Below are 16277 nucleotides of genomic sequence, written 5' to 3' on the forward strand. Positions count from 1 at the left end.
AGGAATGACGTCTTGTGATACAAAAAATCTAGCTCTGGCATTTGGTCTGAGAGAGGTTTTTTTGCACATGCAAATTGCTATTTATATTGCAGCCATGAGGAGAGCAATCCTATGGTCTTGGGACAATGTCCCAGGGACCGTAGGATTATTTGGAGTCCTGCATCTGAGGCCATAGATGCTGTTATGACCTCAGAAAGATAAACCCCTCCCCAACTCCTTGACCCCCTCCCTGACCCCTTGCAGCCACCATAGAAAGAACTGTGACAGCTACCTCCCAAAGTTGCAAAAGTGGCCTTGGAGAGGTCAGAAAAGGGACATACTGATGGGTGAGAAAAGGAGGGGAGAGGCCAGGATATGAGGAATCCTATGATCTTTCCAATCCCAGCCCCACCAGTGTGCCCTTTCTCGATGGGCTCAGAGGTCCTTCTAAAGAAAAAAAAGTAAAACATGGAGGACAGAGAGACAAAAATCATCTCTGTCACTCTTCTCCCCCTGCCAGCAGCAGCTTAGCAGAACTTTGGATACGTGAAAACTTCCAACTTTGGAAGACTCCATCTCAGGAGGGTGCAACCCGTAGGATTGCATTCTAAGTGATGAATGAACCTGCACCTGTAAACTGTTCTTGAGATACATGCCCCATTTTTTGAGAGGTGTAAGCTCTTAGCATGTTTGGAACAATTATTTTTACATCAGTTGACCAGACTTTGGCTTGCACTGTGTAGGTTTGCACTGTACTGATGCTGTGGCATATCAACTACTGCCATTGACTCATATGCCGAACAATGCTGTGAATCATGCAGTCCCTACGTATATGAATACTGTTGAACACAGCACAGCTGTGAATGTGCCTGTACATAGAGACCCTTATAAATATATGCATTGCACAAGATAAAGCCAATTGACTGATTTAGCCTGCAGACGTTCCAAACAATACCAGGGGTTGCACATATCTTTTCACAGGGGTGGGGGGAGCCAAAAACGATCTGAAAGCAAGGGAGATAGTCTAATAAGATTCCTGCAGGCTTTGCATTAGATTACATTTCAAGATATTCCATATCAGTTTCAATTTGTTTGATGGCAGCGTTAGTGATTTAACTTCTATAAATCAGAAAATGTGCATATAAATGTACTGAGGATTAATGTTTTGATTACCTCACCCAGGCAGCGGCTGGTTTAGACTTCCTGTAGATGTCACTGGAGCTCTTTCATACCAATGCCTCCTTCCTTCTGCTTCTTCCCCACCCCCCCATTTCCTGCTTTTCATTTCCAGCTCTGCTGCACTATGATTTAACAGGGCTTTGATGCTGTAGGATGTTGGCATGCACAAATCTCTCTCTCTTCCCCCCACCCCACCCCCTCATCTCTAAAAGGATAATATACTGCTTTTTCAAAGTCAATTAACACTTAGGGCAAATGAAATGGGAAGAGCAAAAGGTCAATTACTGCAGGGTGGCCACGGAAACCTTGCTGGTTTACACAGCATTCATCCAGGGATTAGAGATTGCTGCAAAAAGAAAATCATAATTAGTGCTCCCCCCTCTTTTTTTTTTTTTAAACCATTTCTTGGTGTCTTCCAAAAGAAGATGGTCTTAGGCAGCTGATACATTTTATCATTTTGAAACTGCTACGAGTTGTGCTGGCGGTTCCCACACCAGCTGGTCCATGACGTTGCCATTTCAAGGTGTCCTGCAGATATTGGGACAGCAGGAGATTGGTGTGAAAATTGGTATGTCAGGCAAAAGTCAGAAGAGAGCATTTCATTTAAATTGTTGTTATAGTCTGTTAGTACAAAAACAAAAAAACAAACCACAACATCCTGGTTGGTTTTTCTTCTTTCTTACAGTTCTCTAACAACTTTGAGGCCTCCAACAACTTTGTGCAAGCCTTTGTAGGCTCCGTCCCTGTCCACCCTTTCCTTTCCTTTATGTTAGTTTATCAACAGCGCAATTCTATGCATGTTTGCTCAGGAGTTATCCACCATCCCCATGTTCAATGGGGCATATTTCCAGGTGTGTGTGTTGCAATCCTATGCACATTTACTTGGGTGTCAATCCTAATGAGCATTGTGGGGCTTAATCCTGAGTAAACATGCACAGGGTTGCACTGTGAATATCCCACATGGAAAAGGAGTTTCTTCGGCAGTGTATTCAGATGGATCCCATGTAGAGTTACCATGTTTTTCTTGCAAGGTTGCTGTCCCTTTAAACACTGCATGCTGGGCAGGAGTGTAAGAGTCACAGCTTTTACCAGCATAAAGATAGAGTGATAAGGGAATAGGGTGACCATATTTTGGAAACCAAAAAGGAGGACAACATGGCTGCCCACCATGGTGTGCCCACCAACATGTCCAGCCCCCAAGGGGGCGTGCCCACCCAAACATGGCCTTGGTCTCAGGTCTGATTTCACAGCACAAATTAAGACAAACCTGTTCTACATAACATCTTAATGTTAAAATCACTGGAATAAAGTATAAGTGAGACATTCAATGTATCTGAAATTAACTTCACTCATTCCTACTTCTGTAACTTTTGCTGTACGTTGAAGCTTTTGCTATACTGTGTGCTCAGCTACACCAAGCAGGGTATTCCAATATGAAAGCGGTATATAAAAGGCAGGAGCCACACTATTACTTTATAGAGGTATTCAACTGCACTGCAGGAGCTACACTACTGCTTTATAGTGGTACTGAAGTGCACTGACAACTGTTGGGGCCCAGGACACCTCTACACCAAGCAGGATATAACACTATGAAAGTGTTATGAAAGTGGTATATGGTATGTGTCATGGGCCCCAACAGTTGTCAGTACACTTCAATACTGCTATAAAGCAGTAGTGTGGCTCCTAGCTTTTCTATACCGCTTTCAAAGTGGAATATCCTGCTTGGTGTAGATGAGCCCTGTGTGTGATACAGTCTTCCCTTCCCTCAAATATCTTTTCTGACTGCAAATCCTTCACTGGATGACCATAGTCTAACCTTTCCTAACATTTAACACTGTTTCTCCATCACCTTACTGCATACTGCTACCACTGAACAAATGAAGCAGTTGACAAGTATACAACAACCAAACAACCAAGCATTCAGAAAGTGTATAAACTACTATTAGCCTGCAAACATTAGCCATGGAACAAAATGGATTAAAGCGTGTCTTAGCTTGTTTCAACTTCAACCAGACATAACAGTCACAAACAACCAAGAAAAACACACCTACATTGAAATTGCAATACCTAATGACAAAAATGTTGCAGAAAAGAAAAATATACACCACTGGATATGGAAGTTAGAGAACTATGGCAACAGGAAAAACTTACAATTATTTGTTAGTCACATCAGTCACCAGCATGACATCGTGGTTGTTTTTACAGAAAACCTTCAAAAATTAGGCCTACCAAAATACATGCACGCCCACATCCAGAAAGCAGTCATACTTAAAACATGTTCAATAGTCAGGACATTTCTGAATCAGTAAAAGACAACACGACTTGACAAAGCCCATCATGTTCATCTAGAAAAACCACCACAAGCAAGAAAAGAGAGATAAATGATGATGATGATGATGATGATGATGATGATAGCAACCCTGTTAATTTTTAAAAAGTTTCTTTAAGAAGGATGAACAATTGTCAGCCACTGTTACAAAATATACGTCATGCCAATTATAGTAAACAAATTGGAAAGGAAGGTCTATGGGTCTAAAATGCATTATTTAATAGGAACATCACCTCCAAATCATCCCCCCAACTCACAGAAAACTACAGCCACCCCCACTACAAACGTGCACATGCATTCATTCAGTCAAACAACCAGGCATCCCATTCAGACATCAATACACTCACACTGCCAGCACACGTGTGCGTGCGCGAGCACACACACACACACACACACACTCAGCATCACTCACTCCAAAAACATGCATGCACACACGCATGCACACATGCATTCACTCAAAGACCCCATGCACCCACACATTCTCTCTCACACACAAACACATACACAAACCTCAGTCTTAACTCCTACTTTATCTTCTCCTCCTCCTGCTTGCTGCTGCTGCTGCTTCTTCTTCTTCTTCTTCTTCTTCTTCTTCTGCTGCTGCTGCTGCTGCTGCTGCTGCTGCTGCTGCTGCTGCTGCTGCGCTGGGGGGGTGGGGTGCTGGAGGCTGAGTTGCTGGAAGTTCCTGCACGTAGCCCCCAACCACTCACCTCACCCTCGCCGCCCACCCCTCGCGGCGGCCATCTTGAATCTCGCCCGAACTCACATGAGATCTCGGCTGTTGGCTGGGTCTCGCAGAGTTCCCAGCCAGCTGCCGAGATCTCGCATGAGTTCGGGCGAGATTCAAGATGGCTGCCACTACTCACTGGGGAAATTTAGGCCTGGTAAGTTGGGGTTGGGGTTGCTGCGGGCCCAGTAACAACCCCTGTATTTTGTGCCCCAAGTCTGGTTCCTCTGGACCCCCAGCTTTCCCAGGAGGTTTCCGGAATTTTCCGGAGGGTACGGGCAGCCTATAAGGGAAGCTATACCTGTTATATTTCTGCCAATGATACAGCTTTTAAAGACACAGGAGCATTACTAAGAAAGAAAGTATGGGGTTCCTCTCCCTCCTCCCCTGAAATTGTTAAACATTACTAATTTTTCTTTTACTGGTTACCTAGCTGTCTCACCCTCTCCTGTCTCTCCTATGCTTCTCTCACAGTGCAACCCTCTACATGTTTACTCAGAAGTAAGCCCCATTGAAATCAATGAGATTTATTCTCAGGTAATGGTGGTATGCCTTAATGGGATCAGACTTACAGTTGTTCTGACCATCCAATTGCTGAAATAGCAAAGAGTATTGTGGCACCTTAAAGATGAACAGATTCCCTATAGGAAGAGCATTCATAGACTCATGTCTACTTCATCAGATGTATGAAGCCTTGTTCTCTGCTGGCAGGTGTGTATGTTTGTGTATATACACACAACGATCAAGGGGAAAAATGTTAAATGTGGGTGTAAATGGCAAGGAAATGCAATTGTCACAAACTCTACTTTTCATTTCACTGCCATTTGACCTCACAATTTACAATAATGATCCATGATACTCTCTCTGGCCTAATCTATGCCTGCCATTTATCCTGGGGTCAGATGGAGGTCATCCCTGTGCATCCAAATGACACACAGGGGATCCCAGGGTCAACTGGGGATGACCTCTTAGTTGTCCTGGGGTAACTGAGACCACAGTTTTCCTGATTTTTCCCACAGTCATGGGACAACCCCGAGGACCGCGGGGAATGGGAATAGGTCCCAGCCCAGGCCCCAATCAGCCATCCCACAGCTGTATGGGATGGTGGGAATAGGCCCCAGCCCCAGCCCAGCCCAAGCCAGTTTATGGTGATAAGGGATGATGATGATGATGATGACACTGATAATGCTGCTGCTGCTAATGGTTGTGATGATGATGATGATAATGGATGATGATAATGATATTGTTAATGATGGTGATATTGCTAATTTATTTATTTATTTATTTATTTATTTATTTATTTATTACACTTATATACCGCCCCCATAGCCAGAGCTCTCTGGGTGGTTAATGATGCTGATAATGGTGATAATGATAATGGATGATGATGATTGATTATGGATGATGCTAATGCTAATAATGGGAATGATGATAATGGTGATGCTGATAATGGATGCTGATAATGGTGGTAATGATAATGGATGATGATGGTGATATTGCTAATGGTGGTGATAATGGCCTTGTTTTATAGATTTGATAGGAGTTGAAGTCCAAAACTTCTGGGGAGCACCAGGTTGGGGACAGCTGTTGTTGACAGGATCAGCATATGAAAAGGAGGACAGGGCTCCTGTATCATATTGAAAGGGGATTTCAGCAGTTAAAGCTGCAGGACAGGAGTCCTGCCCTCTTTTGAATCTGGTCACAGCTCCTGCAGCTTGAACCGTTGTGACCAGGGACTATTACTAGTTGCTACATGCATACAAAAGAACACCTGCTGAAATTCCCTTTTCTACACCACTGCTAAAGATGCACGAGTCCTGTCCTTTCCATATGGTCATCCTATAAGTAATCTATTACCTCCATGGCACAAGGAATTATATTGGGGTAGGGAATATTTAAATTTTTGTCTGAATTGTAAGGTGTAGAATTAGACATGTGTGAGAGCCAGTATGGTGTAGTGGCTAAAGTATCGGACTGGGGACATCTGGGTTCTAGTCCCCACTCGGCCATGGAAACCCACTGGGTGACTTTGGGCCAGTCACAGACTCTCAGCCCAACCCACCTCACAGGGTTGTTGTTGTGAGGATAAAGTGGAGAGGAGGAGGATTATGTGCGCTCCCTTGGATTCCTTGCAGGAAAAAAACACCAGGATATAAATGCAATAATGAATAAATAAATAAATAAATAAATGTGACTGAGGCCATGCCCTCTTGGGGGCCGGACATGTTGAGTTGGCCCTGCCTTGGGGGTGGGCATGTTGGGTTGGCCATGCCTCCTGAGGGCAGCCATATTGTTCTCCATTTTGGTTTTCAAAATATGGTCACCCTACCTTACAACATACATGTCACTACTACATCAGACCACAATGACTGTAGGGTTCTGACCAAGAGTTGAGCTACCTAAAGAGAATGTGCCTGCAACCTCATAACTAAAGTTAAAAATACATCGTCATCTCAGGGAAGGGATAAGTAAGATCTGAACAAGTACTGAAGCCCATGAGCAATCACTGTATTTTTGAAGCCACATTACAGTTCTCATCAAAGGACAAATCTATTTCCCCAGTATTTTTTTTTAATTTAAAATCTGAATCAAAACTCAATTCAATAGAAACCAAATTAGTTCTTCATTAACTATTACATTGAATGCTGACTAGATTGGCTTTATTTAGGCCTGCACTTTCCACCCAAGCATTGTATTTTAAACAGCTTTCCATACAAGCTTAAAATCTCAGTTATCTTTCTTTTTCTTTTTCTTTTTCTTTTTAAAAAGCTCCACACGGTTTAATACTTTTTTTCTTTTTCAGATAAGGAATATTTCTTTGCAGTAACATTGAAAGAAAAATATGGGCAGTGTTACTAGTAACAGGTTATTTAATGCTTGGCTATAACTAAAGAAGGATTTTTAAGAGCATATGGAACAGAGAAAGTACATAATGAAGAAGCTCTTTTGGGTATGTTTGTTGGGGAATGATGAGAAAATTAAATTACAAAATCTCTGTGTATAGCAGTGACTTCTGTTTCTCAATATAAGATTGTCACTTTTTCTGGCAGGGCTATTTCTTTTTTTAATGGCTGGTAGAAACACAACAGACAAAGATGTACCCATTACCGCATTTTATATGGGTAGAAAGCTTCCTCTGCCAAATTCTGTCTGTTTAGCAGTTTAAGGCACCATAAAATGTTGCCAACTTTCTTTTTTTATATTTTTAAGTGAAAGTGATACTAATAAATGGATACTATTTGTGATTGCTTCATTGTACCTCTACAGGGTAAACACTTTTGGGAAGTTGAAGGAAATATTTCACCCAATGTATAATTATTGGGAGATCAGATCAAATTCATCTTGTTGAAACTAAACTGTTAATTAAGCAAATGAACAATTCGGAGATATAAATGTTCTTTAGATGGATCTATGATGCTGGTATAAAAGACACTAAAGAAGGCCAATGGGAAAAATAAGTAGAAGATTCCATATTCCATACTGATGTTTTTTTAGAGTGCCGTGGACTGCAAGAAGATCAAACCATTCCATACTCCAGGAAATAAAGCCAGACTGCTCACTTGAGGGAATGGTATTAAAGGCAGAACTGAAGTACTTTGGCCACATAATGAGAAGACAGGATACCCTGGAGAAGAGGCTGATGCTAGGGAAAGTGGAAGGCAAAAGGAAGAGGGGCCGACCAAGGGCAAGATGGATGGATGATATTCTGGAGGTGACAGACTTGACCTTGGGGGAGCTGGGGGTGGAAAGGCCGACAGAAAGCTCTGGCGTGGGCTGGTCCATGAAGTCACGAAGGGTCGGAAACGACTGAATGAGTAAACAACAACAATATTTTAATAAATATAAATGTAAACTGTGAATGCAGTATGGTGGCTAATCATGTATTTTCAATTTAAGAATAATGAAATAAACAAAGTAACAAATTGGAAACTAAGGGGTTTACCCTTCAGTGTGCTTTATGTATAATAATCTGCAGCTCTGACCTGTGTTGGTGTGCTCTAGAGCTGCATTTTCATGTAATGCTAAATCATGGTTTAATGATATGAGTATGCCCCTCTGCATACTTTGGGCTTACACAGTCCCCCTTCCCAATCTTTTGGTGCAGCTGTGAGACCAGATGCTTCTATTTCCATTTTGGATTAACCACAATTTAGCATTATGTTTAATCCTAAACTGTGGTTAATATTAATGATGGTTTACTATAAACAGGCCAGCTTCATAAACCACCATTTCAAGTTGGCTTGTTTTTATAAGCTAAAGTTTGCAAAACTGCACTTTATCTGGGTTGAGACAGAAGGCTAAACTGTGGTTACTCAATAATGGAAATGAAGTTTCTGAACTCCTCATGGTTGCAGCAGAGTAGGAGTGTGGAGTGTGTGACCCTAAGGCTCATATAGGCTCATCTTCGCAATGCTAAACGTGGTATAGTGTTTTGTGCAAACATATTTTCCATACTTCAAGACTTCCCTAAGGATGTATTGGCTTTTCCCTCAGTTATCACATAAGTCATTAGTAGGAAAAATGGCACAGTTCCAATCCATATATTCTCAATCATTTGAATATGGTCACTGCCTTTTTGTGTTAGGATTTGGCTCCTGTCCAATGATCTCGTATGACACAAGTTGTACAGACTTCCATGGCCTGGGACAGAATAAACATTGTTCTGATACTGTAAAAGCAAGTAAAATAATCAAGGAAGAAAGCTTGGAAGATGTTCTTTATGGGGAAATGGGATTATACTTTAGAGGCTTTCTAGCTAAGAAAAAGTGGACTGGGTGGATATGATGGAGGATTATAGAAAAATTAAAGGATTGTACAGCATGAATACAAAGAAATCATTTACTTTCTCTGAAAATGCTCAAACATACACCATCCTTCACAGTGGTGTAAGATGAATAAAAGGAAATAATTCATCTAACGTATAATTATTAGAATGTACCTTATTACAGGATGTAATAAGGTACATTCTAAGAGCGTTAAGACCACTTAAAGCTCTTCAAAAAGGATCAGAGAAATATAGAGAGAGTGATGTCTATCAATGATTGCTAGCTCTGATAGCTAGGAATTGTTCTTCCATGTTTAGAGGATATATAATTCTGATTATCAGATGCTAGGGACAAACAGTTGGCAATAGCTATTGCTTTGCATGTGAACTCTGAGTCATATGATTGGCCACCGTTCAAGACCCAAGACTGTTGGGCCAGATGGATTTTCAACAGGACTCACCATGGCAATTCTTAAATGTCACATAAGCAGCTGTTTTCATGTATATGACTTAGGGAGGCTTGTTATGAAAATACTTTAGAACTTCTGCTTTATATTCCACAAGAATCTATGGTATTGTGGTACTGTCGCCTTGAAAGGAAGCAGAAAGAATGATGGAATCCCACGGTTTTACTGGCCATCTGCTTGATGTCAACAGAGTTTTGCCAAACAGGTATGGCGTTTTAAGGGAGGCGGGGAGATATTAGCCATCTATTAAAGCAAATCTAGGCCAAGAACTTCCTTGTATAATCTGCCTCTGAAATCAAGATAAGAAATGAGTCGAGTACAATCCACTTTTAATACTGTAAGCCTCTGAGCAGTCATTATAGTTGCTTTCACTTCTTGAAAGGTGTCAGTCAAGCAAGCTTTTTTTCTTGGCCCTAAGGGAACTAGTAACATTAACTTTTACTCTCATTTTTGGAAACACTTTATTTCAAGTGCCCATTAAGCAGCACGTACTGTAGCTCATCTTGAATTATGATGAGTCTGACTTACGTAACTCTTTTAATATGGATACTAAATTTCCTGCAGAATGTATTTGGTACCAGGGCTGTATCTTTCCCTTAGTCAACAAGATAGAAGTTTTTCATTGGTCACAGCGTTTGGTTTTCGCAATATTGATCAATGTTCTCCAGCCTTGCTGATAACACTTTAAAAAATGGATGAGATATTCAATTTCTGGTATTTATAAGACAGGCCTTAGATGTTTCAGCATACAGTTTTAGATTTTTAACACCCCATAATGAAAAGAAATGCAAGAGAATATATGGAATGTCAGGTTCTGTTCAGATTCATCATTTTAAATGTTTTTATCTGCTACAATGGTTTAATTAGAGGAGTCTCCTTTTGGTAGAAGCATTTGTATAATGTTAATGAAACTGAGGAGCATGAAATGTGGTTTCCCTGTTTTTAAATGAAGCTACTTTTAGAGAAATAAATGAGAAATGAAGAAATTGTTGAAGTCACAGTGCATGAAATTAAGAGAGCCCAGACTTTATTGGCAACATTTTTTTTCTTTTATGGATTTTTTGATTTTTTGATGACTATGGAATTGAGTAGTAATGGGATAGTGGTTAGATTTGTTTGTTTTCATTCATATACTTTTCATGCCCCCCCCACCCCCGAAATGGCAAGTTCATATTAGGCCCACTGTGCCTTGATCATGCAGATTTTTGCAGCTGTTTAAAACTAGTTGCATCAACCTGATTTAGGTTTTTCTATGTTAGATATGCAGCTTCTCAGGACTTGCAATGCATAGAACCATTGGTGAATATAAACAGGCTGTGCTTTTATACCACTGGTGGCTGTGTCACTCTAAGCAGGCCTTTACTGAAACTTATGTAAGTTATTTTCCTTTGGGGTGGTTTTGTTTCTTTTGGGGAGGTTCTTTGATTTGGGGAGGTTTTGTTTCTCAGCCACTACCATAGATGCACTTTTTCCATTTTAAAAGGCCATCATATTTGAAACAATGCGAAACACATGCAAACTTGCATGGGGAAATGTGAAATTACATAAAACAACTCACTAACAGTTTGTGTCGTCTCTTTATTTCTTGCGTCCGTCTCGCAATCCAATTCTCTTATGTTTCTTTAGTTAAACAGTATTACTTTGAACCGCTTGGAACTTCAGTTCCAAGATTTTAGCTAAAATTAATTTTGTGTTTAGGATGTTACCAATAAAAATTTCAGAAATTGAGATAAAAAGTTGGCAAAATATTATTAATAAATATTGTAATGGAGAAAAGAAAGCGAGGGTAAATAAGAATAAATGGTATTTAAGCCAAAAAAGGGAGGATTGGGTCTCCCAAATATAAAATTATACTATGTAGCAAATAGATTAAGACATATTGTAGAAGCAATTATAGGAGTAGGAGATCTATATTGGATGGAGGATAAAACTACAAGTAATGTGGAGATGAGCTTGGAAAATGTCTTTTTCAAGGAAGGAGGGAGAAAATGGGTTGAAAGTATAGATAATCCACTCCTGAGGTCTCAATGGGAAATTTGGAGTAAATTTAAAGGGAAGCTGCTTCCGAGCAACTCTCCCTTATCACCAGTAATAATGTTAAAGAATTTCCCAGAGGAACTGAAGGGTAGATTAAGTAAAATATTAAAAGAGAAAAACAAATTGAAATTAAAGGATTGGTTAAGAGATATAAACACAAGAGAAGATATGGAAGATTTGTTAAAGGAGAAAAAATTATCTTGGTTAGAGTATGGGCAATTAGAACAATGGAATAAAAAGTAGATTAAAGATAATAGAGTTTGTAGAGAAATGACGAAGTTTGAAGAGTTAATAGTAAATAAGGAAAAAGGTAAAGGAGGAAGTATAGTTTTAAAAGGGTTAATGAGCGAAATATATAAAATATTGTTAGAAAAGGAGTTAAGGGATAGCTCAGGGAAAATGGCATGGGAGACAGATTTGAAGGTACAAATAGGGCGACAGAGCTGGGAGGGACTGTGGAAACAAAGAGTGTTGAGAAGTATGTCAGTGAGAATAAAAGAGAATTACTTTAAAATTTTGTGGAGGTGGTACCTAACCCCGATTAGATTGAATAAGATAAATGATCAGCATTCAGCAAATTGTTGGAGAGGTTGTGGGGAAAAAGGAACGTATTTACATATGTGGTGGGAATGCAAATATGTACAAAGATTATGGAAGATGGTGTTTTTTGAAATTGAAGAAATAGTGGGAATGAAAATAGAACAAACACCAAAGATTGCATTACTGTCACTATTTGAAGATATAAAATGTGGAAAAGAAACTAAAGAGTTGATATCGAGTTTGCTGACTGCAGCACGATTGATGGTAGCCAGGAACTGGAAGATTCAAGGGGAATACTCTATTGAAGAATGGTATAAAGAAGTATGGGATATAGCTATTAATGATAAACTGACTTGTAATATTAAGTGGAGAAAAGGTATAACTAAAATAAATGAGTTTGAAGGAATCTGGAAACAGTTCCTAATATTTGTGTTTACTAAGGGAAGTGGGAAACCGCCAGCAGAAGAAACGATAAGATTTTGGAATCAGGAATAGATCCCGAGGTGGGGGAGCACTATTATGTCAAGAGTGATTATGTTATGGTATAATATTTTATAGTTAATATCTATTCAATACATATGTACTCAACATTTCTTCAACATCTATGTAGTATGTAATAGTTGTTTTGATGTTTTCTTTTATTGTAATGTTGTATGTTTAATCAATGTGGAAAAGCAATAAAAATAATAATAATAAAAAAGGAACTTCAGTTTGGTTTCCAAGATGATATTCAATGTTTATAGTATTTATTGTTTCTTTGCTTGTGTGCACATGACAACATTTTCTGGATTGAATCCAGATCTAGTCATTCTTAGAGTAGACCCTCTGAAATCAATGGGAAAAGTTAACCATCAATAAATGAAATCCCATTGGTATCTGTGGGTCTACTCTAAACATGACTAAGTCCGGATCCAACTCATTGTGTTTCACCTTACCTTTCGAGTGATGTCCAATTCTTCAAAGAGTTTCACAGTTTGTATCCACCTGTCAAACTTTAAACTTCAGCCTGGGGGCTGTCTTTGACCTGGAGTGGCTCCAAATCTGCACCATGTTGGGGGCGTTCCAGGTGGAAGACAATATCCCATTGGTCTCTGGAAGCTGAGGGAGGGGAGGGACTGGCAAGATTAAAGGCTGCTGGAAAGCCCATGTTGCCTCCTTCAGTGGGGATTATTCAGCGCCACCCCATAGCATCGATACCATGGGGTTTGCTGGCAGAGAAGCACCAATTCAGTGCTGTGAAGGCAGCCCCCAGAAGTTGGTCTTTGGTATTCTCCCTGCTCTTAACCATTTAACCTGATGGTCTCCTTACACATGAAAGATGTGCCAGTGACTCCTTCCTCCATTTCCAAAAGGATAAAGTGGTATTGCTGCCCAGCCTGGTGATCTTTGATTTTTTTGCATCCCTCAGAATTTTGTACTGCATATTTTCTTTCCTGATCATCAGGAGGAAGATGAAGAATGAGCCTTATATATTTTAGATATCCAGATGGCACTAACATTTCATTCTGAACAGATATTTCAGGAAGGATAACAGTCACCTTGTGTATGTTTCTCTAGACTTTAGTTGGTTAGTTACTGCAAGCACACTTAAAAAACACCAGCAACAAAGAACCCCATGAACAACTGGTCTACCTAGAAAAGGGGTTGGCAACCTTTTTCCACTGATGGCTACATTCCCACATGGGAAATCTCTCTCTCTCTCTCTCTCTCTCTCTCTGTGTGTGTGTGTGTGTGTACACACTGCTTGCTGGTGGTGGGCAAGGGCAGCTAAGCAAATGTACTGCTTAGCTGAGAGTGGAGAAATAATGTTATTGCATAGACAATGTCAAATGTCAAGGACACCATGTGTAAAGAGCCCTGTGGAGTGCCTTTCTCCCACACCTAGGTATATCTCTCTGCCTGCCTGCCTGCCCGTCTTCCTTCCTTCTTCCTCTTATTCTGTGGTCCCTACTCCATCCATCCATCCATTTGTATGTTTTAGCCACCTTTCATCCAGCTCCCCATAACAGCATAATTGCTCCCTCTATTGCAAAATTCTTGGTTCTCTCTCTTTTTGTCAGATACTTGATTCAATTCCTCTTTCTCTCTCTCTGGGCAGTCAGATGCACACATGAGCATGGTGGCCAAACCACAAAGCCTGGCATCTTGAGCATCATTCCAAAGGACAGTACACCTTTGGACATCATGCTCTGTGATTTTCTTTCTGAGCTTGCGTGTGTCCACCTGCCTTTCAGTTTCTCTTCTCGTTCTCCTCTTGGCAGTGGCTTGATCTAGGCAATCACAAAGGTACAAGAGATGCTGGGAGGTTATCGGGGCCACACAGAGTGCAGCCAAGGTCTGAATGTGGTCTGTAGGTTTCTTAGCTCTGATCTGTTGCAGAATACGTTTGGCCTGACCACGCTTGAGACGGAAGACAACTGCAAGTTTTAAAGATGACCTTTAGTTAATATTAATGGGTATCTTCTTCTTGCAACTAAAGCAGGCAAAGTAAAATAGGCAAAAATGAAACCAAAACCAGCATCCCAACTCCCTACATGCATTAACCATTTAGGGTGCAGTCCTATGGATGTTTTGATAGAAAAAGTCCTATAACTCCCAGCATGGCTGGCTGGGGAGTACTGGTAGTTGAAAACCCTTTTTCTTCTTAAATATGCATAGGTTCGTGTCCTTAGTGGCTTTTCAACCAGTTATATTTTACCTCCATACAGTGGTTTTTAAGTAATAGCTGCTGCTTATTCCAATATGATCTAGGACTTGAATCAAAACCAAAATAAAACAAGAACTATCAGACCGCTTAACATAAGAAGAGGTTTCTGAATTGATTCATTATGAGGGAGCAGGTAGCACATTCAGTATTTACTAGAGGGCCAATATTTGGTCTTCAACTGTAAATTGTTCCATATAAACATGACAGGATCCTGTGACTCAAAATCAAATTATTGCCCCATCTGACATTTGTCTATATGGAATATGAACTATCCATTTAGAAATAGTGCAGTCTTGAAATGTTGTTGGGTAGGATACGCTGTCCCAGGCTGTGATTGGTTTTCATTAGAGAAGTTTCAGTTGCAGCATTTAAATTGTATGCAGATGGGTTTTTAACATATCTAATTGCAGCTCTGCAGTTTTTAGAGATGGCTGGCTTGACAGTGATAATTTCTGACAGAATACAAAGAAATAAAAACGATGTTGTCTTTTCCCCAGAAGTGATCCCCTGCCTCCTACTAAGATGGTTTGTTTATTCTTCAGTATGCTGTAGGATGGTGAGTTTACACGGCTGTGATATATTAGATGTTAGCAAAACTGCATTGGAAAGCAGCATTATATGACAAATAGCATTTAGGGCTGGTCAGAAAGGTTCTCCCCAGCTTCTCAGCCTCTCTCTTGGCTTGCAAAGGCAAGGAGGCACTTTCTGCACATTTGAGGGCAGGTTAGAGAAAATCAGATTATTTTGTCAAGCAGATTATTTATGCTCTAAGTGGCACACTGGACCTGGAAGGTAGAACATTCATTTCTACATAAATTAATTTTAGCAGAAAGAAACAAGCGCAGGATCAGAGGCTGCTTCTTTTAATCACTTGTTTGCCTTTCTTTTCTTTTTTTAAAAAAACCACAACAGTTCTTGCTGCCATTTCCCCATAGACCCAGTGATCCCCTTCATTTCAGATGACTCACGTGAGACTTAGCAGTAGCTCAAGTTCTTAGACCATAGCACACCCTGAGGCTCCTTCTTTCCCTCCTTCTTTCTTTTAAATAGTTACTGCTATGGCTTTCCTGCAGTGATCTGTCTTCATCAGGATCCATCCCAGCCCACAAAACATCCAAGGAAAGATACTACCTGTATTGCTTTCCAGTGCAGTGTAGCTAGCATCTAATTCAGACTTCTCCAGCTTGATGCTCACCAGATGTTTGGGGCTCCAATTCCCAGGATTCCTGACCATTGGCCAGGCTGGGGCTGATGCGAGTTGATATCCAAAACACATGGAGGGTACCAGACTTGGGAAGTTTGATAATGTATCACAACAGAGTAAGCTTCTCATCCTATTTAAGAATATACAGACCATCTTAATGGGAGCTGGGGAATCACTCTTGTAAAGGCTGAAGGAACCACAAAGCAGTGCTTGGGCAGAATGATGCCCACACTTGTCAGTGCAATGCCACTGTAGTCCAATGGTTTTGGTGCCCTCATGAGACCTCTGGATATCCACATTAACTTACTTTAAATTGTATACCTCACCTTTTAATAACTCTCAA

Source organism: Elgaria multicarinata, chromosome 10 (genome assembly GCF_023053635.1).
Source record: "Elgaria multicarinata webbii isolate HBS135686 ecotype San Diego chromosome 10, rElgMul1.1.pri, whole genome shotgun sequence".
Taxonomy (NCBI): Eukaryota; Metazoa; Chordata; class Lepidosauria; order Squamata; family Anguidae; genus Elgaria; species Elgaria multicarinata.